Genomic DNA, 25195 nt, shown 5'->3' with positions numbered 1-25195 from the left:
ATTATTTTTTCTGCAGTTCTAATTATCCTCAATGGAAGGCTGTGTTTTTCTTGTTGGGTTGCAGAACCGAACCAGACAGTTATAGAGGTGCAAATGACAGACTCAATAATTCCCCTGTAGAACTGAATCAGCAGCTCCTTGGGCAGTTTGAGCTTACTGAGTTGGCAACTAACTGGACTAACATCTGAATAGGCCCAGCCATGTTTGCACCATGCAAACATCATTTTATAGAAGCGTAGAGGGGAAATAAAAAGTTCTATAAAACTTTTAGTTTTACATTAATGGTACAGTACCATTAGCACTTGAGAAGTGTAATGCATGCTGAGAAAACTACAGAAGAAGCAAAAAAACAACAACAACACAACAACCCAGTGTTGCACAATCATGCCTATATTTCTGATTCTACAATGATAGAAATTATAGCTTCTAGGGATTTCTAGGCATTGGAACAGAGCTTTTTTATGCGACGTAGTTTTCCCTCCTTCGCCTGAACTAGCTGTTGTCCTTCCTTTTGCTCTGTATGTGGCATGGAGAAGAGACATAATCTTGTTCCCTGCAGCAAAATGTTTTAGGATTGCTGCATCAAGGAATGCCTGCATACACAGACTTAACACGTGCATGCATATTCATCGGTCATGTGAGACCGCTGACATAATAATCCTATTCTTGTTTGGGTACAAGTGGATCCCTCACAAAGGGTAACAGTGTCCCAAAGGTGCTTTTTCAAGAGGCAACTGGACTTTCTGGTTTTCCTTTGAAGACGTTTCGCTTCTTTGACGATTCTTTGAAGCGAAAGGTCTTCAAAGAAAAACCAGAAAGTTCAGTTGCCTCTTGAAAAAGCACCTTTGGGACAACCATGACCTGGATTTTATTTATTTATTTATTTTTATTTTTCGTATTTTTATACCGCCCTATCTCCCTAGGGACTCAGGGCGGTTAACAACCAGATAAAAATATACATATAAATACAAATAAAAACATCCATTAAAAAACTTATTATAATTGGCCGAATAATTAAAATGATGATAATAAAATAATAAAATCCCCATTAAAACCAATTCGAATTTAAAATCTAGTCCAGTCCTGCGCAAATAAATAGATGTGTCTTAAGCTCGTGGCGAAAGGTTCGGAGGTCAGGAAGTTGGCGAAGTCCTGGGGGAAGCTCATTCCAGAGGGTGGGAGCCCCCACAGAGAAGGCCCTTCCCCTGGGTGTCGCCGGCCGGCACTGTTTGGCCGACGGCACCCTGAGGAGTCCCTCTCTGTGAGAGCGCATGAGTCGGTGAGAGGTATCCGGTAGCAGCAGGCGGTCCCGTAAATATCCCGGCCCTATGCCATGGAGCGCTTTGAAGATAATCACCAAAACCTTGAAGCGCATGACTGAGAGTCTCCTTAGACAAGGGTAACAGTGGTTTAAGCAACATGGGAGACAACTTTTCCATGTTAATGTAGCTGGAACTTGGGTGTTTTCATTCTTCTTCAGTAATGAAGGCATGTGCTTGTAACTTACATGTCCACATTTGGGGTGGGGTCAGAAAGTTGCAAATAGCATCTGTCAAACAGAAAAAGGAAATGATGGATTACCACAGTGTGTTCCTAACGCAGAGAGGGGTGGATATACAAGGAAGTGTAAAATCGTGTTACACTATAAAGTATAAACAAGGCAGACATCCAAAGTCAATAGGTGCTTCGTTGAATTCAACGACAGAGGCAGCTCTCATGAGTTCATTTAAAATGCTCTGATGTTCAGATCATTTGCCTCTTGGGTTTTACATAACTTCAGTTTCCAACAAGGCCTCGGCCTTGTCTTGGACTTATACCTCTGAGCAAATTCAACATACAGTAAAACACTATGAGACATGTTATCCCCTTCATTGCAAGCAGCAACTTCTCTCTTGCATCTGTTCATACAACATACATATCTGCTAAGGCAGGGGTCCCCTACCCTTGGGCCATGAAGATTGAATTGTACTGTTATGGCTGCTTGCAATCTTCAGTTTTCATCAGGACACCATAAACATAGGCCTATTTACTTGCTTGTAGGTCTATACAGACCTTGAAGAAAACTACTAGCCAACTAGCAAACTTTCCCTTTCTGGATAATAGCCAACAGCTAGTATGAAAAAAATAATTGCTCCCTTAGTTTTGCTACCTGGTTGCGCCAACTTTAGATGCAACAAAACACTTCCTCTAATTAGTGATTAGTCTGTCACATCTCTGGGTGGAAATTATGGCCCCTTCCTTCAATTCTGTAGCATTCAAGGGTTTTCTAGCATAGAGTGCTCTTTTCAAGTCTTATTTTTCTATGGGGATTAGGAGTGCCTTTGATTTGGCTATTCAAAAATATTGAGCCTTTTCTTTATTTCTTGTACGCTTTCTTATATATGTTTTAGATTATTGTCTTCCTCTATGACACAGGGCAGCCTGCAGCCAAGAAGTAGTGCCACATTTGCACTACTCAGGGGACCCTAAGATAAACCTCCAAGTGGCTTCAACGACTCTCTAAAAGGAATGCAAATGACCAGCTGTCCGCAAAGAGTATAAATCTTTAAAAAAATCTTTAAAAAAACCCAAAACCATGAAAGTCCAGTTGCCTCCTAAAAGAGCACCTTTGGGACAACCATAACCTGGATGACTGAGAATTTCCATAGATGTCTTCCTCTATGATTTACTTAAGTTCAGTTGATGGACAAATGTCTAATATTCTTCAGTGATGGCTAGGCACTCAAGTCCTGAGAACCCAAAGCATCTCCCAATTTATGGCAATACTTCACTACTCTTCCATATTTAACTGTATGTAGTTTTAATTGTAGAATGTAGTGTTTGGTAATCTGTCAGACGTAACTATTGCTATGTCATCTGAAAAATTCTACTTTTGAATCATCTATCCATGGATCATTTCTTCTGGAATTCTGAAACATCCATCCAGGTGCTTTTTTTTTTTAAATGAATTTGACATGTTCTTCTTAGTGAGATATGACTTGCACCATTCTACGAATCCAATTTTCAGCCCTGAGCTTCAAATATTCTCCTTTATTGAACTGATTCTTCTAAAGGTGTGATGATGGGCACATTGCATGTTAGAATGCTTTTTTATGTAATCAGTGAATAAGCTCCAAATTTGGGTGCAATTTATTTCTTTTAAATATCAAAAATATACCTGAAACTCTGACAATGGTATAAAAATATCATGCAATATGAAAGGGAATGAATATTTTTTCACATATCTATATTTATCACAGGCACAATTTTCACATAGCTATTCATATCCCACATTCAACATTTTCCATTGAAGCTGCTCTCTTTCTCTCATCTGTCTGTCATTTATGTCTGTCTGTCTATCTATCTGTCCTATCTATCTATCTATCTATCTATCTATCTATCTATCTATCTATCTATCTATCTATCTATCTATCATCTATCTATCTATCATGTCTCTCTCACACTCTCATTCCCTCTCTCTCTCTCATCTAGTGAACTTCCCTAACTGAGGGTGGATTAGAATTCTTCTTTGCTTTAATTCCAACAACTTAACCAAGACACCATGATGGTTCTCTCTGTAAAGCTTTACCTTCCTATATAGCAAATACAGGAAACCTGTGACTTTACAAACCTTCTGAACTAGAAGTCCCAGAGTTCCCCTCCACTGGCCATGCTGACTGAGAATGATACAACATGCATTCCCCACCTGTTACATGACTAAAGATAAATGTGACAAATATCCAAACATGGATATTTGGCAGCTGCTTCACCTCTGAATCAGTTCCGCCATATAAACTTACCCCCATGACTTCGGTAAGCTATGACAAGAGAGATCGTCTAAAAAATCTAAAAATCTAATAAAATAAAAATCTAATAAAATAAACTGTCTCGTACCGTTGTATGCTTCTGTCTCCTACGCTTTATATTGTACCCCAAGACTTTGCTTCTGTGTCCTGGTAGCTGTCAGAAAAGATAATAATGGGACATTTACAGCTACCATATCCTGAAATCTACCATACCATCAGCTGTTTTCTGGACTACACTCTGGTTTAGATAGACTGCTGTTCTCTTGCCAGCTCTTCAGAGTCCAGGAATAAATATAGGAAACAATGGAAGGTCGAATGCTTTCATGCCACTTTGGTGGGGGGGAGGTTCAGTAATCATATCTAATGATCTAAGTGCTAAAGCCCACTGTAACAACATCTCCAAAAAGGCATTAAGAGTTGTAAACCTAATCTTGCATAGCTTCTTCTCTGGTGATATCACACTATTAACCAGAGCATACAAAACATTTGCTAGACCAATTCTCAAATATAGCTCATGTGTCTGGAGCCCACACTGCATATCGGACATTAATACAATTGAACGTGTCCAGAGATATTTCACGAGAAGAGTCCTTCACTCCTCTGCTCACAACAAAATACCTTATGCCACCAGACTTGAAATTCTGGGCTTAGAAAACTTAGAACTATGCCACCTTTGGTATGACCTAAGCACAGCTCATAAAATTATCTGCTACAATGTCAATGACTACTTCAGCTTCAACTGCAACAATACACGAGCACACCATAGATACAAACATAAGGTAAACCGCTCCAAACTCAATTGCAGAAAATATGACTTCAGCAACACAGTGAGCAATGCCTGGAATGCACTACTGACTCTGTGGTTTCATCCCAAAACCCCCAAAACTTTAACTTTAGACTGTCTACTGTAGACCTCACCCTCCTAAGAGGTCTGTAAGGGGTGTGCATAAGAGCACCAGTGTGCCTAACATCCCTGTCCTAATGTTCCCTTTAATTGTATTCATTTTATGTATCCAATCCATGTTTAGAATATTAGAATTAGAATATTTTTATTTATAGACCGCCCTTCTCCCAAAGGACTCAGGGCGGTGTACAGCCACGAATAAAATACAGAAAGAAAACAACAATACAAAACTAAAAACAACCCTTAAAAAACCTATTTGATATGGTTTATACTTATTACTTAATAAGTTCTTGACAAATAAATAAATAAAATAAATAAATAATTCAGAACATCAAAATTCAGAGAAAAAGAAAGTTATGTGGTCTGTATCACAAAAATTTAAAAGGAAAGGTAACTATTTGGGGGATAAAATAAACTTGTAGTACAAAAATTGCAGTTTGGAAAAACCAGATTCTTTATGGAAATTTAATAAGTTAGTGAATCTCATATCAGCAAATCAAAATGTCTTTTCATTGAAAACATGAATTCCCACCAAAATTGCAGTCCCATTTCTCCTGCTTCTCAGTAATATTTATTTATAAAAGCTTCAAATGTAGTTTCAATCTTATGGGATTCTAACTGGTGTTACCTGGTTCTTTCTAATAACATAGAAGTGTGATGTGGATTCATAGTTCTCTGTTCCCCACCCTTTCATAAAGTAGTCAGAGGTGCAGAGTGATGGCAGGAAATGCTATAATCCAGTGAAATTAAGACCCATTTGCAGTATAACCTATAATACAGCACAAACAAGAGAGGGGGAAATTTGAGCTACTGTTTTTCAACAGCCGTCACTTACAGTACCTTCTAAACAGAACCAGCTCTGTCTTTCTGTTTTGAATGAAGGATGAAACATGTCTCTTCACCCAGTTATCCAAGGGAAGACCCTAAAATAGAAAGATGGGATAGAGAATGAATGAATGAATGAATGAATGAATGAATGAATGAATGAATGAATGACCGACCTTCTAAACAGAACCAGCTCTGTCTTGCTATTTTTAATGAAGGAAACATGTCTCTTCACCCAGATAGTGAAAGGAAGGACCCTAAAAAAGAAAAATCGGGTAGAGAATGAAAGAATGAATGAATGAATGAATGAATGAATGAATGAATATAGAAACTGGTTAGACTATAGTTTAGAATATTGCTTATCAATACTGCAGCTGGCCATCATTCTTTACCACATAGAAGAGAAGAGAAGAGAAATTTTATTGGCCAAGTGTGATTGGACAAACAAGGAATTTATTTTGTTGCATATGCTCTCAGTGTACATAAACAGACAAGATACGTTCATCAAGAATTCTAAAGTACAACACTTAATGATAGTCATAGGGTATAGATAAGCAATCTGAAACTGGCAGATGACTTAAATGACACAAAACAGGGTATGTGTTCCATTGAACAGTCCTTTAACAGTACTTTTGTCCTTTAACATTTTATTATCATTCTCACCACCCAGCATTGGATATATATTGTAGTAAGTCAATTGAACTGATTGGTCTAGTTTCTTTATTCATGTCAAAAATGCCTATGAATTATCGACATAACGCATTCAACACACAGCAGATACAATAGGTATAAAATTAGTCATTGAAATATAATATGCAGAATAAATAGGATTAAAACTAAATGACATTTGTCCAGTATTGGGCTATTTTCTCTCACAGGTATGGAGTCTTCCTTCATACATGTAGAATGCACCATAGCTTATGTGAGATGGATTGTTCTTCATCATATCAACACAGAGTATCTTCTATGGGGAAGCCCCATTTTGTTAGATCTTCCTATCCTGGTGCACAGTATATTTAGCAATTTCCATACAGGCCAAGATTGTTTTTGAACAGGTGGCAGTATTGTACTTGGCTACAGTATTTATGGTGTCTTGTTTTCTTTCCATCTGGCAGCCAAAGAGCTGGATGGCTGACATTTTAGTCGGGGTGGGCTTCAAAAATTTTAGCAAGGGGTTCTGTGCCTGGTTGCTGGGTGGGTGTGGCCATGGTGAGCATGGCCTAGTTGGCCTCCTGCACCATGATGGGGAGGGAGTTTTTGCCTTCCCCAGACTCCGGAGACTTTTCCTGAGCCTCCGGGAGGGTGAAAACAGCCCCCCCAGGCTCCAGATACTCTCTGGAGGCAGGAAGCAGGAAACTTAGAACAATTAATAAGTGGAATGACTTGCCTGCAGAAGTTGTGAATGCTCCAACACTGGAAATTTTTAAGAAAATGTTGGATAACCATCTGACTGAGATGGTGTAGGGTTTCCTGCCTGGGCAGGGGGTTGGACTAGAAGGCCTCCAAGGTCCCTTCCAACTCTGTTGTTTCTTTGTTTGTTTGTTTGAAACAGGCCTGCTTCCGGCCTTTCTGAACTTCCAGTAGGCCCATTTTTCATCCTCCCCGAGCCTCCGTGCACACCCTGCACTTACCTGGATAAAAAATGGGCCACGTGGGGACTTCTGGGAGGGGCAGGGCCAGCCAGGAGTGGGATTTGGGGGTTCTCCAAACTGCACAGAATCTTAGCTAGAGGTTCTCCTGAACCCCTGAGAACCCCCAGCAGCCCAGCCCTGATTTTAGTCCAACACTTCCGTTTCTTTTTGGTTTACCACCATCCATAGTATCCTTCTAAAAGGGGGAGCCTAGTATCTACGCATTGTATTTTCTAAGCAAGGCCCAACAATTTGATGAACATAATGCATCAGAAAGAGCTGATCACCTATTCTGGTGTATGAGGGGAACAGATGGTAACAAAACCAGCTTTTCTCTCTCTCTCTCTCTCTCTCTCTATGTATACATGGTAAATATTTGTTTGGCTCTTGTCAATCTGATATCACAGCTGGGAGAGGAAGTCGCTTGTGAGAATTATTGACAGAAAGTTAGTCGTGGAAAGAATCCTTTAGAAGAGGAACAGAAAGGAACAAAGTGCATATGGTTGCAAGGAGATGAAGGTCTCGGTTGACTCAAAACAGATACATTAAGCAGACTTGCCTGTACAAAGAATGAACTTGAAAAAGCAAGTTCAGCAGAAATATCGAAGGAAAATTAAGCCTATAACTTCATTTCACTCAGATCTGATGTCCACGAAACAAAAGGAAAAGCAAGATGCTCTGGGCATGGCCACCTTGGGAAATTTCATAAATAATTCTTTGCTGGTGCTCGGTTTTATGAAATATCAGGTTTTCATCAAAATACATACAGGCCACAGTCATATATTTTGAGAGCCAAGGAGACCCAGTTCAAATTCCCACTTGACTATGGCTCTTGAACCAGTCACTCTGATGGAAGTCTGTTTAATGGAAGTCACCAGGGGTGTCTCACAGTACGGTCCATATAATCAAGATGGAGCAATGGCAGTGTGATCAAAAGTCTGGGATCCTCCTAAACATGATTTGGAATGCAAATTGTCCAATGACTACTTCAGCTTCAACCACAACAATACACAAGCACACAATAGATACAAACTTAAGGTAAACCACACCAAACTCAATTGCAGAAAATATGACTTCAGCAACAGAGTGGTCAATGCCTGGAATGCACTACCTGACTCTGTGGTTTCATCCCAAACCCCCCAAAAATTTAACCTTAGACTGGCTACTGTTGACCTCATCCCATTCCTAAGAGGTCTGTAAGGGGCGTGCATAAGAGCACCAGCGTGCCTACTGTCCCTGTCCTTTTTCTTCTATTTGTATCTATTTTATGTATCCAATCCATGCTTATACATTTTACCTAATACATTCTTGACAAATAAAAAAATAAAATAAAAAACCTAAATTGGCCAGCATGAATACAAATGAATTGAGGTAAGGACACAATTCATCCTCCCCTAAGAATTCTAACATCGTAAATTGCAGATGTCTACATTCAATAATTAAACCTGATTTGCTTTCCGTAGAAGAGACTACAGTGGGCTTTGGCACATCTACTGCATATTTTATAACGCTTTCTCCATTAAAAAGAACTGTAGCCAAACTAATGACTCACTGCATGTATGTGTTTTACTGTCCAAGAGTTTAGAATAGAATAAAATAACTGACCCTTGGCTCTTGACTTTTCAGTTTATTCTTAAGCCCTCTGCTATGTTCTTTTTCCTATAAAATAATAAAACACCCTATTTTGGGGTAGCTGGTTATGATTTGAGGAATGGGAATCCAAATGCAGCAGGCTTTATGTAGTTTACAGCCTGGCAGTCATTCAGAAATGTTTTGACCAAGGAGAAATGGGGGGGGGATTGGGGGGGAGGGAGAGATGGAGGGAGAGAGAGAGAGAGAGAGAGAGAGAGATGTGAATCATCAGCAATAAAAGACAGAAATTGTACACACAGGAAAATGCATATCATGAAAGACAGACAAAAGCAGCTACATTCTGCTTTTCGCTTATGCATGCTAGTGGGAAAGCAGAGTTAATTTTGTCACCGAGTGTCATGCATATTGCATACTAAGGACCACTGCTTAAATGAAGGCTCTTCTTCTCTAAATTGTGTATGTGTAGATGGGAACATTTATGGCCTACAGTTGCCAAGTTCTTTTGTCTGCTCCACTTGGGAAATTAACTCTACTAGGGCATGATGGAAAAGCAGCTCGCTCAAGCTCAACTTGTTCCCTATTTTTCACTCGCTTTGTCAACCGGTCAGCAGTAAAAATGGATATCCTATAATTGACACTGGGGGTTGAAAAACAGATCAATTCCAGACTTTGCTAGTCCAGCTTACATCCTTATACCCGTAGCTTCATATCCCTCTAACCAAATTTTAATATATCATGATCTGCACAAAACCAGAAAGTGCCTTTATGTAAAAATTAGATTATGAGTACTTCCAGAAGAAGCTTTTAGTCCAGGGGGTCTCCAACCTTGGCAACTTTAAGACTTGTGGACTTCAACTCCCAGAATTCCCAGCAAAGATGTCTGAGGAATTTTGGGAGTTGAAGTCCACAAGTCTTAAAGTTGTCAAGGTTGGAGACTCCTGTTTTAGTCTGTTTTAGTCTACAATTGTCCTGTTGCACTCCCCAAAGTGTATAAATGGCCAAGAGGTGTCATTTTCCTGTATTTCCCCACCATTCCTTTTCTCTGTCCAGCAAAAAGCCAGAGACAGCTGCACAATGTAGATGACAATTTAGGGCCAACATCTTTTAATTGTCTACCAAACTACAATATTTAAGCTGTAAAAATCTGGGCGTCCACTAGATGACAGAAAGATTTTTGCAAAGAAAATGTGCTAGCTTTATTCAATGATGTTCATTCTGACTAGCAAAAGTTCACCAGTACCCTGATTGGTTTAACTACTGTAAACCTTCTGCATTGACTAAACAGCATTTCAATTTTGGCACACAAACTACTTCATAAAATGCTTACCTAAAGGGTCAATATTTTTGCTGTGAAAATTGGTAAATCTCTTTGATACAAGAAGCATTATAGTGTTCAGTGGCAGAGCCAGTTCTGCTAAAGCCTAATTATTCTTAGATTATTTTTTTAATCTAAAGAAGGCATTAAAGATGTCTTAATCCTCTCAGTTGGAATAATAAGTTTACAAAAGAATTGGGGGGGGTGCTAAATCTTATATATAAATCATGCGATTCAGTATATGCCATGTGATTTAAGGTAAAACTTCAGTTTTGCCATTGCAAAGTTGAGAATTTAAGCAAATCATCATGCTTTATACCAGAGGTGGGTTTCAGCAGGTTCTGACCAATTCTGGAGAACCGGTAGCGGAAATTTTGAGTAGTTCAGAGAACCGGTAGTAAAAATTCTGATTGTCTCCGCCCCCATCTATTCTCTGCCTCCCAAGTCCCAGCTGATCAGGAGGAAATAGGGATTTTGCAGTATCCTTCCCCTGGATTGGGGAGGAAATGGAGATTTTACAGTATCCTTCCCCTGCCACGGCCACCAAGCCATGCCAAGGCCACCAAGGCACATCCATAGAACCGGTAGTAAAAAAAATTGAAACCCACCACTGCTTTATATCTTATAGAAAAATTCTCACTATCTAGAGCTGGCTAGATATTACAATTTATATCATCTAATTCTAATTAAACATACTGCCAGTAGTAGAATGCCTAGTTGCTTTCGAATTGTGCACTTGGAGATTTTTGAGAGTCCCTTGGACTTCAAGGAGATTAAATCAGGCACTCCTAAAGGAAATCAACCCTGACTGTTCTTTGAAAGGACAAAGACTGGAGCTCAAATATTTTGGCCATCAAATGAGGCGAGAGGACTCATTGGAAAAGACACCGGTGTTGCGAAAGGCAGAGGATAGTAGAGGATGAGATAGTGAGATAGTGCTATCGACACAATGAACATGAAGTTGAGCTGGAGACAGTGGAGAACAGGTGGGAGGGGGCTAGCATACTATGATCCATGGGGTCACAAAGAGTTGGGCATGGCTTAATGATTGAACAACAACAAAGGGTGCCTAGTAGTGCTTTAGGCGTAGATGCTTGTTTTAAGCAAAAGGGAAATTGCTCTTCCCTACCACGAGGTAACATGTGGTTCAGAATAGACATTGAATCTTCTTGTAGATAACACACAAGCCTAAGACTTAATCCTTACCTTAACCTCGGGGAAACAGCTGCTTCTGTTCTTGTCTTCCATCTTTTTAAGATGCCCTGCCTAAAGATAAATTTTGCTGTGATAAGAGGTAATGGGTCTTAGTTAATCCTAGGAATGTAAAGTTTAAGCCCCAAGAGTCAAATTAAAGTAGATAAATATATTGCAAGGACATCCTCAGAACATTTCAAATGCCTAACCACATGAAAATCAGTATCCTGTGGTATTTCACTGTAGAGAAAAAATAAATAAATAATAGATTTCAAAGCTTCCCTTGTCAAAAACATCCTGGATTTTGATTGCAGAAGAGATAAATTGCCATACTTCCTGTTGGGTTGCTTTTTTAAGAAACCAAGGGAGTTATGTATCTAGACAAAAATACTCAATCATGTGATCACATGGTCCATGGAAGCAAGTCCAGAATTATAATTCTATTCTACCGGTAGAAATATTCATCCCTGTAATCCTGCTAGACTAGATTTTATTTGCGTAGTCAAGACCAACATTGGGGAATGTGTACATGAACACACATTGAGAACTTGTCCCCACTGTTAACATCTCAATTTCTACAATTTCTAAGGTTTTAGCTTTATCAAATGGAACCAGTGGAGGGATTCAACCAGTTTGCATCATTTCAGCCAAACCAGTTGTTAAATTGCTGGCTGGCCCCTCCCCTCCCTGCCCCTCCCCTTCCAGAAGTCCCCACACGCCCCATTTTGGCTCCCAGGAGGCTGCAGGGAGGCCTACTAGGCCCAAAATGGGGTGTGGGGGTGTGGCATAACCCCCTGTGGCCCATTTTTGCTCCCAGGAGGGTGCAGGAGGCCGAGTGCTATCTATCATACCCCTGGCCACGCCCACCATGGCCACACCCACCCAGCCGGTCATTAGAACAGAGAACCGGTTGTTAAATTATTTGAATCCCACCACTCGATGGAACAGAAAGGATTTAGGGGGATTTCCTCTCATCGTTGCTTTAATGCGAATTGAAATGTCCATGCCACAAGAAACATGGAAGCTTCTTGGAAAGCTGTACAGTAACTTCACATTTGTAAGCAAAAGGACACCAGTGCTTGAAATAACTATTTCATCTAGTAGGGCAGTTTTTAATCACTAAATTTCTAAGCTTTCTTTAACATTTTCGACAGCTCAAAAAACAGTTCAGATAAATTGTGGCTAACTACTGTATAGTCCAGTGGTAGTCAACCTGGTCCCTATCACCAACTAGTGGGCGTTCCAGCTTTCATGGTGGGCGGTAGGAGTTTTGTCCGATACTGAAGCACTTTCCTTTTTTTTAATTGACTTTTTTAAAAAAATTCATAGTATTATTTAAAAACATTTTCTGTAGGTTTTCATAAAATTCCCCGTGACAATTTAAATTTCTGAAAATATACTATTTGTATCGCTCGCGCATAAGTTTAGTTCATGTTATGTAAGTGAAACTAATGGTGCTATAGTGCGACCATGCATCTCCCCCCACACCACCCAGCTGTAACAGACAGGCAGAGCTGGTAGCCGACGCTCCCCCCTCAAACCCAATCCAAGATGCGTGAGAGGCATGCACAGATGACAATACATGGCGCATTACTGTGGAACCGGTGGGCGGTTAGAAAATTTTACTACTAACAGAGATACAAAAGTGGGCGGTAAGTATAAAAAGGTTGACTACCCCTGGTATAGTCTATTTCAGGGGTGAAATCCAGCAGGTTCTAACAGGTTCTAGAGAACCGGTAGCAGAAATTTTGAGTAGTTCGGAGAACTGGCAAATACCACCTCTGGCTGGCCCCATCTATTTGGTACAGCCTGCAAAAGTAATTGAACAATCAGAAGGCAACTTGCTTAGAAAGGGTTACAGGTTTTATAAGGAGCGGTTGGTCGCAGAATTTTTCACTAGGAAGCCCATTACCAATTTGCAAACCACATGCCGACCATCTCCTTGTAATGAAGTAAAAATATTACCTTCCTGGTATTTCTTATCTTACTACAAATAGATACTTGCATGCGGTTTGCAAATGAATCCCACTACCGATCTTTCGATAACTATTTGTAGATGATGGAATATATCAATCCAACGATCAAGATCCATGAGTGGTATTTTCTTTGTGTCATTTAACAGTACCCTATACTTACAGTTGTTTTAGCCATAAAACCACATCCTAGTGGCTTTATTTCAAAATCCCCCCAAACTCAAATTGCACTTTAAAACCAATGTGTGTATTGGTTTAAAGGCAAGTATTATGTTAGCAAATCTGGAAGTTAGTTCTAAATAGGACTGTTTTTACAGCACCACAGATTCTCTGGGGTGGTAGTGGGGGAAATAATGGTGGTTTCTATTCTAAGACAATATCCACAAGCTGGGAGAAAAAAAGAGAGAACTTTGATGTCTTCTTTCCCTCCTATTCACTAGTAAGATCTCTAATTGCCAGGGTTTCTAATGATGACCTATGGTTCCTTGCTGGGATAATGCAAATGTTAAAAAATGGGGTTGCTGCAAAGGCAAATGGTATTTACTATTTCCAGGAAGCTCCCAGGTCTCAAGCTGTCTAAGTTCAAGTTCCAATAGTGCAGCTCAGCCGGGCTAGGTGTAAAAATTCAGAGCAGGGGTGAAATGTGACCAGTTTGGCCGAACCAGTAGCAGCAATGGTGGTATGTGGTTTGGAGAACTGGTAGTGGTGGTAGCGCAAGGCTCTGCCCACCTGCCCAGATGTCATTACTTCCTGGTTTTAACCTGTTTTTGACCCTCTGTGCATGCGCAGAGAGTCAAAATATCACACCTGAGACGTGTGGGTGGAGCGGTAGGGAAGGTAAGTAGATTTCACCCCTGGTTCAGAGCCTCTTTAGCCAAGTGAGGGTCACCAGATAGAAAGTGGCAAAGGTAGACGAAGCAAAACAGGTTCGGCATTTGGAGAAGCCATGGATAATATGGACAAGTTGAACCCAAATGAGGCTGACGTGCAGATTGACTTATCCTCTTTGAAAACTGCAAGCCATATCTACATTCTTGACAATTGATTTCAAAAATAACCGAATAGCAGTTAAGGGTCAGAATATTCATGAACTGGAAGGAAGACATGGTAACAAGGTCACAACAGCCAATGAATAAACATAGCAACTAATAGACATAGCAACTAAGTCAGCAAATGAGGACTGTTTGGAAACTGAAACTGGAAGGAGCCTGGGTGTGGCTTTGTAGCTCTGAGTCTGTGCAAAAGGAACAAAACTAGTCTGGTCTCTGAACTCTGAGCCAAAACTGATCTCTTCTCTCTACCATGTTGGAAGAACCACTCTTGGTATTGTATATATGTCTTATGTGTAATTATGTATATAAAGAGAAGTTAATGAATTCTACTGAATCAGTTACCTGTGTGTGCTTTCTGGATTTGATTACTGCAACAAATTCTGACAAAAGGGACCTTGAAGTCTTCTAGTCTAACTCAGTACTCAAGCAGGAGACCCTATTCCACTTCAGGTAAGTAGTTGTCCAATCTCTTCTTAAAAACCTCTAGTGAGGAAGCACCCACAACTTCTGAAGGCAAGCCGTTCTACTGATTAATTGTTCTGTCAGGAAACTTCTCCTTATTTCTGGGTTGCTTCTCTCCTCGATTAGTTTCCATCCATTGCTTCTTGTCCTGCCTTCAGGTGCTTTGGAGAATAGGTTGATCCCTTCCTTCTTTGTGGCAGCCCTTTAGATATTGAAACACTGCTGTCATGTCTCCCCTGGTCCTTCTTTTCATTAAACTAGACATACCCAGTTCCTGCAACCATGTCTCATCTTTTTAGCCTACAGTTGCCTAATCATCTTTGTTGCTCATCTCTGCACTATTTTTAGAGTAATAAATAGAATCATCCATGGTGGAAACTCCTAAGATCCAAAACTGAACTATTTGTTACTGGAAGGCCCATTATAGTAATGGCTACAAATTCTACCTTAGCATTTTATATACAGTACTTGTATATTTATATCACTCTGTTTTTCTGGTTTGATCTTTGGTAGAAAGATGGCAGTACCTCTGCAACATCAGCTACTGATCCACAAAGCTAAGAAGGATTGAATCTGGTTAGTATACGGATGGAACATCATCAGACCTGTATCTGAGATTGCTAAATTGAAGAACCTTTCCTCCTTATTATTGTCTAACAAGTCATTACACGTTGAATTTTACTAATGGTCTTTGGCTCCAAGGGGTTCTCTAAGTAGTTTCAACTATATGAGACTTTACAGAAATTGAATTTGCTGGTGGAGACATGCGACCATCATTGATAAAGTCCTATTTTATTCGTTTTTGAAGAGAGTGGTGAAATCCTGCCGGTTCTATCCGGCTCACGCAAGCCTGTAGCGCCAGCGACACATGGTTCAGTGAACCAGTAACAGAGGCAGCTTAAGGCTCCGCCCAGCCACTTGGACATCATTACTTCCTGGGTTTACACCCTCTGTGCATCCTCTCGCCCCTTCTGTTCAACATCTATATGAAGCCGCTGGGTGAGATCATCAGTGGCTTCGGTGTGAGGTACCAGCTGTACGCTGATGACACCCAGCTGTACTTTTCACACGGGCCACCCCAAAGCTATGGAAGTGTTGCCCCGGTGCTTGGAGGCCGTCCGGGCCTGGATGGGGAGAAACAGGCCCAAGCTCAATCCCTCCAAGACAGAGTGGCTGTGGATGCCGGCATCTCGGTACAGTCAGCTGAGTCCTCGGCTGACTGTTGGGGGCGAGTCATTGGCCCCAATGGAAGGGGTGCGCAACTTGGGCGTCCTCCTGGATGAGCGGCTGTCTTTTGAAGATCATTTGGCCGTCTCCAGGAGAGCTTTTACCAGGTTCGCCTGGTGCGCCAGTTGCACCCTTTCTGAACCGGGATGACCTATGCACGGTCACTCACGCCCTCGTGACGTCTCGCCTGGATTACTGCAATGCTCTCTACATGGGGCTCCCTTGAAGGGCATCCGGAGGCTGCAGTTAGTTCAGAATGCGGCTGCGGGTTATAGAGGAGCCTCATGGCTCCCGTATGACACCAATCCTGCGCAGGCTGCACTGGCTACCTGTGGCCTTCCGGGTGCGCTTCAAGGTTTTGGTAACCACCTTCAAAGCGCTCCATGGCATAGGGCCGGGTTATTTACGGGACCGCCTACTGCTACCGGATACCTCTCACCGACCCGTGCGCTCTCACAGAGAGGGACTCCTCAGGGTGCCGTCAGCTAGGCAGTGTCGTCTGGCGACGTCCAGGGGAAAGGCCTTCTCTGTGGGGGCTCCCACCCTCTGGAACGAACTCCCCCCAGGACTCCGTCTACTTCCGGACCTCCGAACCTTCCGTCGCGAGCTCAAGACACATTTATTCATCTGTGCAGGACTGGCTTAGATTTTAAATTTATAGGGGTTTTAAATTGGTTTTAATATTTATATTTCTATTTTTAATAATTGGGCATTAGAATAAGTTTTTTAATGATCATTTTAATTTGTATATAAATGTTTTATATGCCTGTGAACCGCCCTGAGTCCTTCGGGAGATAGGGCGGTATACAAATATGAATAATAAATAAATAAATAAATAAAAATCAGACCTGAAGTTGACGCGCGTGTGAGCGGAGCAAGCGCGAGCACACGGTGTGCACACTTCCAAACCGGGAGGGGAGGTAAGTAGATTTCACCTGGATAGGGCCCATAAACTTTCAAACTTCAGACAGGTGTTTGTGCAAACAAGCTACCATTCAATTTTGCAAATCCTAACCAATAACTGGTCAGAATCCATAATTGGCATTTTAAATGCCAATTATGGATTATGCCCCCAATGAACTGAAACTTCACAGACATTGAATCTAATTTCAGTATTTTGTAATGCTAATATAAATTTCAATTGAAGAGGCTTCAATTTTTTGCAGTCCTCAAACACGGCAAGCCGAACTATTTCTGGATAGGATGAGTCATAGTTGGTACATTCACTGACGTAGTGGGGGGAAGGGAGAGGATGTTGCCAAGTATAAAATGCTTTATTGGGTCCAAAATACGCATTATGCCCCAAGATCTGACTTCTGGAACCCCTTATTTAGATGGATGGTGCAAAATCACCTCTCTTGGGAGGTAAACGAAGACTAGAGTGGCACCTGTAGAAAGTTAGCATCCTCCCCCCAGAAGAATGAAATATTTTAGAAAATATTAAAAAGGGCAGAATATTATATTTCCCTGGATAAGAAATGGAGAAATATGATTTTAGGACAAAGCAGCTTCCTGCAACTTCCTGCCACCCCCCACCTTTGTCAATGGGCCATTAAGGCCTCAGCCAAGCTCACTCATTTCCCCCCACCTTTGTCAATCGGCCAGAGGCAGAAGCTCATTCTCCCCAACTTTATCAATGGACCATCATCTGCAACACAATAGGACCATCATCTGCAACACAATGGACCATCATCTGCAACACAATGGACCATCATCTGCAACACAATAGGACCATCATCTGCAACACAATAGGACCATCATCTGCAACACAATGGACCATCATCTGCAACACAATGGACCATCATCTGCAACACAATGGACCATCATCTGCAACACAATGGACCATCATCTGCAACACAATGGACCATCATCTGCAACACAATGGACCATCATCTGCAACACAATGGACCATCATCTGCAACACAATAGGACCAGAAAGAATGTCTGTTTCCTTCCTTCCTGTTGAGTGTTCTGCCCGAGTGAACAAACTGAATAGCCCTTCACTTCATAGCAACATCGGGCTCTAGCACAGGCAAAAACCAACAAAGAGCCATTCTAGGGCACTTCCAACTGTACCTAAGCCAAGCCGCTGAGCTATGGTATCATCCGGGCAGGGGGAGGACAACAACCACAAAGGCAGACAAGGCTAGGGGGAGGTGACAGCGACACAAAGGCACCGTAAACATCCAGGTTATTGTGCTTTTTTTTCCTCCCTTCCTTTTTTTAAAAAAAAGAAATGTCACATGGGTGGCTTGCTTTCTCCCCTCCCCATGCCACCACTCACATTTGGAGATCTGAAAAGAGAAAGAAAAGAAAAGAAAAGAAAAGAAAGAGAAAGAAAGAGAAAGAAAGAGAGAGAGAGAGAGAGAGAGAGAGAGAAAGAAAAGAAAAGAAAAGAAAAGAAAAGAAAAGAAAAGAAAAGAAAAGAAAAGAAAAGAGAAAGAAAGAAAGAAGTTTGGGACTTTTTCCCCCTCTTTGCACATTACTAGTTTTCAGGGACAGATTAAGGCCTTAATCCTCGCCCCATGAAATGAAGCTCTTTTAAGTCCACTTGGCTTTCAGGCAAAAAAAAAAAAAAGACTTCCGAGGTTGTAGTTCTGTATGGGCCTACCTGGGAATAAATGTCACAAAACACAATAGCAGTGATTCAAACTTCCACGTTAAACAATTGGCTATCAATCACTTCTTTTGAAATTAATCAGAACTCATAAGACTTGTTGGGTTGGCATCAGGTGCAGTAGTTAAAGTGCACCATTGCAGGCTAATTCTGCCGACTGCCAGAGTTCAATTCTCACTGGCTCAAGGTTGACTCAGCCTTGCATCCTTCAGAGGTCGGTAAAAATGAGGACCCAGATTGTTGGGGGCAATAAAAAAATTGACTTTGTATATAATATACAAATGGATGAAGACTATTGCTTAACACAGTGTAAGCCGCCCTGAGTCTTCGGAGAAGGGCAGCATATAAATTCAAATAAAAAATAAACAAAACACTGAAGTGGTCAAGGTGGCTTCGATCAGGTCAGCTTCAGGGTTGACACCTTCCTGCTCAGCATCAGGAAGGGCATCCGGCCAGTAAATGCTCAATTCCATCCAGTCTCCCTGATCCTGCCCCAAATTAAGGGATTACAGGGTCACAAAAAGGAGGGTTTTTTTCTTAATATAAGTCTGAATTCACGCGTGACACTAGGGCAAAATCAAATAAAAACACATGATGGCTTAATAAGCTTTCAGTGGTCCTACTTAACAGTTGGGAAAGAAGGTTGCAGTGGGCATGGTGATCATGCAAAGTAGGCAGAACTGAAAGTCTGTGTCGCACCCCCCATAGAATATACTTTTAAAAAATTGTGGTAAACCTATTGCTTTGGAAAAAAAGTTGGAAAATTGCTTTTCCAACTTGGATTGAATAGAATAGAATAGAATAGAATAGAATAGAATAGAATAGAATAGAATAGAATAGAATAGTATAGTATAGAATAGGATTGAATAGAATTTTTATTGGACAAGTGTGATTGGACACACAAGGAATTTGTCTTGGTGCATATGCTCTCAGTGTACATAAAAGAAAGAAAGAGAAAGAAAGAGAAAGCACACACACACCTCTCTTTTAAATGCAACACTTTGGTATAATTAGAAAGAAAGAGAGAGAGAAAGCACACACACACCTCTCTTTTAAATGCAACACTTTGGTATAATTAGAAAGAAAGAGAGAGAGAGAGAAAGAGGAGAAGAAAGAAAGAAAGAAAGAAAGAAAGAAAGAAAGAAAGAAAGAAGGAAGTTTGGGACTTTTCCCCCCTCTTTGCACATTACTAGTTTTCAGGGACAGATTAAGGCCTTAATCCTCGCCCCATGAAATGAAGCTCTTTTAAGTCCACTTGGCTTTCAGGCAAAAAAAAAAAAAAAAAGACTTCCGAGGTTGTAGTTCTGTATGGGCCTACCTGGGAATAAATGTCACAAAACACAATAGCAGTGATTCAAACTTCCACGTTAAACAATTGGCTATCAATCACTTCTTTTGAAATTAAGCAGAACTCATAAGACTTGTTGGGTTGGCATTTAAGAGATGTGCAGGTGCAGTAGTTAAAGTGCACCATTGCAGGCTAATTCTGCCGACTGCCAGAGTTCAATTCTCACTGGCTCAAGGTTGACTCAGCCTTGCATCCTTCAGAGATCGGTAAAAATGAGGACCCAGATTGTTGGGGCCAATATACTGAGTCCATAAACTGCTTAGAGAGCACTGTAAAGTACTATGAAGTGGTATATAAGTCTAAGTGCTATTGCCATTAAGTGCTAAAATGGACTGCCTGTTTTCTGCCTGTTTTCTGCCTGTTTTCTGCCTGTTTTCTGCCTGTTTTCTGCCTGTTTTCTGCCTGTTTTCTGCCTGTTTTCTGCCTGTTTTCTGCCTGTTTTTTTTTTCCCTCTTCTTCTTTCTCCTCCTCTCATCATCAACAGAGATTGACGGGAAAATGTCTTTTAAAAGACTATATGTAGGTATAGCTACAAATTATAGTTATTTCTTTTCCTTTCCCAGTTGTTGCTAACCATAGTCTGCTATGATATCAGAGTTATAAACCTAATGCTGGCTAAATAGTTTATATAAAGTTTATTTAAATCTGGTTCAGAGGAGCATGGTGGCCTAGTGGTGAAGATGCTTGCCTCCCACTTGGAAGTTTCAGAGTTCAATTCTCACTGGCTCAAGGTTGACTCAGCCTTGCATCCTTCAGAGGTCGGTAAAAATGAGGACCCAGATTGTTGGGGCCAATATACTGAGTCCATAAACTGCTTAGAGAGCACTGTAAAGTACTATGAAGTGGTATATAAGTCTAAGTGCTATTGCCATTAAGTGCTAAAATGGACTGCCTGTTTTCTGCCTGTTTTCTGCCTGTTTTCTGCCTGTTTTCTGCCTGTTTTCTGCCTGTTTTCTGCCTGTTTTCTGCCTGTTTTCTGCCTGTTTTCTGCCTGTTTTCTGCCTGTTTTCTGCCTGTTTTCTGCCTGTTTTCTGCCTGTTTTCTGCCTGTTTTCTGCCTCTATTTTTTCCCCTCTTCTTCTTTCTCCTCCTCTCATCATCAACAGAGATTGACGGGAAAATGTCTTTTAAAAGACTATATGTAGGTATAGCTACAAATTATAGTTATTTCTTTTCCTTTCCCAGTTGTTGCTAACCATAGTCTGCTATGATATCAGAGTTATAAACCTAATGCTGGCTAAATAGTTTATATAAAGTTTATTTAAATCTGGTTCAGAGGAGCATGGTGGCCTAGTGGTGAAGATGCTTGCCTCCCACTTGGAAGTTTCAATCCTAGGTAGCGGCAGATGTTTCTCTCTCCTGGGACGCAAAGAAAAAATACTTGCATAATAATGTCATACTATCAGGGTTCTAAGTAATAGTCCTATAGCAAGCAAAACTCCAAAGCAGGTGAATTCCTCAAAGAATAGCTTCATTAGAAATATCATATTGGCACAGATCTGCTGAAAACCGACTCTGAACACTCCTGTGGTTTTCCACCTAATTAAAAGTAAGAGTTTTTCACTTCCCCAAAACAATAGCAATAGCAATAGCACTTAGACATATACCGCTTTACAGTGCTTTACAGCCCACTCTAAGCGGTTTATAGAGTCAGCGTATTGCCCCCAACAATCTGGGTCCTCATTTTACCCACCTCGGAAGGATGGAAGGCTGAGTTCAACCTTGAGCCTGGTGAGATTTGAATTGCCAAATTGCAGGCATCTGGCAGTCAGCACAATGTACTGTATTTAATAAGAATATTTCTTTCCTTCAGATCTAGGATGTCTTACAGTATTTTTGTGTTCCCTTTATTTTTTTGAGCAGTGTATATTATTTTTCTGGCATCATATGCCAATGCTGCCTTATTTTCTAAAAGTTCTGTTCAAAATTATATTGGCTAATGTAAGATTAATACATTTCTTAATTTTGCAAACTGGGTGTCAATTTTATACACTTTGTATACTGTTCCAAAACATAGTGAAAGACTGAACAACTTTTTCTCTTGTGTCTTTGCCAGGAATCTCTGGAACTGCTTTGAATTTCAAATAAAAAATAAATAAAACACTGAAGTGGTCAAGGTGGCTTCGATCAGGTCAGCTTCAGGGTTGACACCTTCCTGCTCAGCATCAGGAAGGGCATCCGGCCAGTAAATGCTCAATTCCATCCAGTCTCCCTGATCTTGCCCCAAATACACTTTTCCCAAAAGTTTCCACAATTTTGGCCAAAACTGTAAATTTACATGGAAGGAAGCATGCAGTGGGATACCTCAGGAGTCAAACTGGAACTAAGGAGGAATTTCCTGACAGTGAGAATAATTAATTACTAGAACAGCTTGAAGTTGTGGGTGCTCCATCGCTGGAGGTTTTCAAGAAAAAATGGACCACTGTTTGTTGGGATTGGCCAGAGGTTTGAACATCTGGCTGACTGTGTGGTTGGAAGAAGACTTCCAAAGTCCATTCTATGATTCCAGATAAGGTGGCAAATTCTCTTTTTCCAGTATGTGGGAACGAAACTTCTCCGTTTCAGAAGCAGCTGATATCTGGAACAGTTTCCATTATGGAAATATATATAGCAGTGGTGGGTTGCTCCTGGTTCACCCTGGTTCGGGCAAACCAATAGTGGTGGTGGCAGGAGGCTCCACCCACCCATCCAGACATCATCAAAAACCGTATGCTTCAGGGGTGAAATGCTCCCGGTTCAGACCAGATCACTCGATCCGGTAGCGATGGGGGCGGGTAGTTTCGGAGAACCGGTAGCAAAATCCTGCCCGCCCCAGCCACGCCTCGTTGTTCCTTTTCTCTGTCCCTGAAGCTCTCGGTGGTGATATAGTTGCAAACGGCCTTAAATGACTGCTGTGGCGCTTCAAAGGGCCGCACTACAGCTGATCAGCGCTGTAGGCAGCTAGTAGACCAGTGACTTTATTTTTAAAGAAGGTAGACCAGTGACTTTATTTTTAAAGAAGGTAGACCAGTGACTTTATTTTTAAAGAAGGTAGACCAGTGACTTTATTTTTAAAGAAGGTAGACCAGTGACTTTATTTTTAAAGAAGGTAGACCGGTGTGCTCCCAAGTTTTGTATACTTTATTATTTTTATTATTTATTATCATTGGCCATGCCCCTTCAGTCACCTGACCACCAAGCCACACCCACCCAGCCGGTCATTAGAACAGAGAACCGGTAGCAAAATCCTGCCCGCCCCCGCCACGCCTCGTTGTTCCTTTTCTCTGTCCTGAAGCTCTCGGTGGTGATATAGTTGCAAAGCGGCCTTAAATGACTGCTGTGGCGCTTCAAAGGGCCGCACTACAGCTGATCAGCGCTGTAGGCAGCTAGTAGACCAGTGACTTTATTTTTAAAGAAGGTAGACCAGTGACTTTATTTTTAAAGAAGGTAGACCAGTGACTTTATTTTTAAAGAAGGTAGACCAGTGACTTTATTTTTAAAGAAGGTAGACCAGTGACTTTATTTTTAAAGAAGGTAGACCAGTGACTTTATTTTTAAAGAAGGTAGACCAGTGCGCTCCCAAGTTTTGTATACTTTATTATTTTTATTATTTATTATTTTTATTATTTATTATTTTTATTATTTATTATCATTGGTCATCAATGGAACTACAGTAGTGGCCAAAATTGTGGAAACCTTTTGGGAAAAATGTATTTTCTAAAACTAGCTAATCACACCACTTTTTTTGGGGGGGGGGAGTAGTACCATAAAATTATATATCAATGGAAAGATAATTTAATCAAGAATGTAATGCAATAACGTTTATGAAGGATTTGCTATTTAAATAGCAGTTAAAGTATAAAGAAGAAAAGTGAAACATGTAGAAAAAACGAGATATACAAAAATTATCACCATAGAAAAAATGAGATATACAAAATTTATCATCATGTCAGATAATACTTAGTTGGGTAACCTTTAGCATGAATTATGGCCTTATAACGTCTTCCCATGGAGTGAACGAAGTCTTTTAGTTCTGCAGCTGTTATAATGTGAAACCAAGATTGAATGATGGTTTCTATTAACTGGGTTTTATTGCTGAGTTGCTTCTGACTAACAAGTTTCTTTAGTCGGCTCCATAGATTTTCAATTGGGTTAAAGTCTGGGCTATTCCCAGGCCATTCCAGCAGTGGAATATGATTATCCTGAAAAAAGTGGTGTTATTAGCCCTCAAACCTCAAAAATACACTTTTCCCAAAAGTTTCCACAATTTTGGCCAAAACTGTAAATCTACATGGAAGGAAGCATGCAGTGGGATACCTCAGGAGTCAAACTGGAATTAAGGAGGAATTTCCTGACAGTGAGAATAATTAATTACTGGAACAGCTTGAAGTTGTGGGTGCTCCATCACTGGAGGTTTTCAAGAAAAAATGGACCACTGTTTGTTGGGATTGGCCAGAGGTTTGAACATCTGGCTGACTGTGTGGTTGGAAGAAGACTTCCAAAGTCCATTCTATGATTCCAGATAAGGTGGCAAATTCTCTTTTTCCAGTATGTGGGAACGAAACTTCTCCGTTTCAGAAGCAGCTGATATCTGGAACAGTTTCCATTATGGAAACATATATAGCAGTGGTGGGTTGCTCCAGGTTCACCCCGGTTCGGGCAAACCAATAGTGGTGGTGGCAGGAGGCTCCACCCACTCACCCAGACGTCATCAAAAACCGTATGCTTCAGGGGTGAAATGCTCCCGGTTCAGACCAGATCACTCGATCCGGTAGCGATGGGGGCGGGTAGTTTCGGAGAACCGGTAGCAAAAATCCCTGCCCCCGCCCCCCGCCCACGCCTCGTTGTTCCTTTTCTCTGTCCCTGAAGCTCTCGGTGGTGATATAGTTGCAAACGGCCTTAAATGACTGCTGTGGCGCTTCAAAGGGCCGCACTACAGCTGATCAGCGCTGTAGGCAGCTAGTAGACCAGTGACTTTATTTTTAAAGAAGGTAGACCGGTGCGCTCCCAAGTTTTGTATACTTTATTATTTTTATTATTTATTATCATTGGCCATGCCCATTCAGTCACCTGACCACCAAGCCACACCCACCAATTAAGCTACGCCCACAGAACTGGTAGGGAAATTTTTTAGATTTCACCGCTGGGTCACTCGCTTTGCGAGCACGCACGTGTACCCATGCGCTACTGATAGTGAACTGGGATTTGAATCCCGCTATTGATACATAGTCTCTGGAGGAAAAGGACTAACTGCCTTCAGTCCCCCTACTTCTTTCAATTACCATCAGCAT

General features: G+C 41.0%; 1 long non-coding RNA gene across 1 annotated transcript; it reads right to left on the bottom strand.

Annotated features, from left to right (window-relative positions):
• Positions 1 to 846: 846 nt before the first annotated feature.
• Positions 847 to 11421, bottom strand: LOC131199357 (uncharacterized). Its single transcript, XR_009155332.1, has 4 exons — positions 11260 to 11421; positions 5691 to 5771; positions 5530 to 5612; positions 847 to 1549 (listed from the first exon to the last, which is right to left on the bottom strand). It is a non-coding gene; the product is annotated as an uncharacterized LOC131199357 (long non-coding RNA).
• Positions 11422 to 25195: the final 13774 nt, after the last annotated feature.

This window comes from Ahaetulla prasina, chromosome 5 (genome assembly GCF_028640845.1).
Source record: "Ahaetulla prasina isolate Xishuangbanna chromosome 5, ASM2864084v1, whole genome shotgun sequence".
Taxonomy (NCBI): domain Eukaryota; kingdom Metazoa; phylum Chordata; class Lepidosauria; order Squamata; family Colubridae; genus Ahaetulla; species Ahaetulla prasina.
The sequence above is the reverse complement of the archived record's forward strand: the minus strand, read 5'-3'. Positions and strand labels throughout refer to the sequence as shown.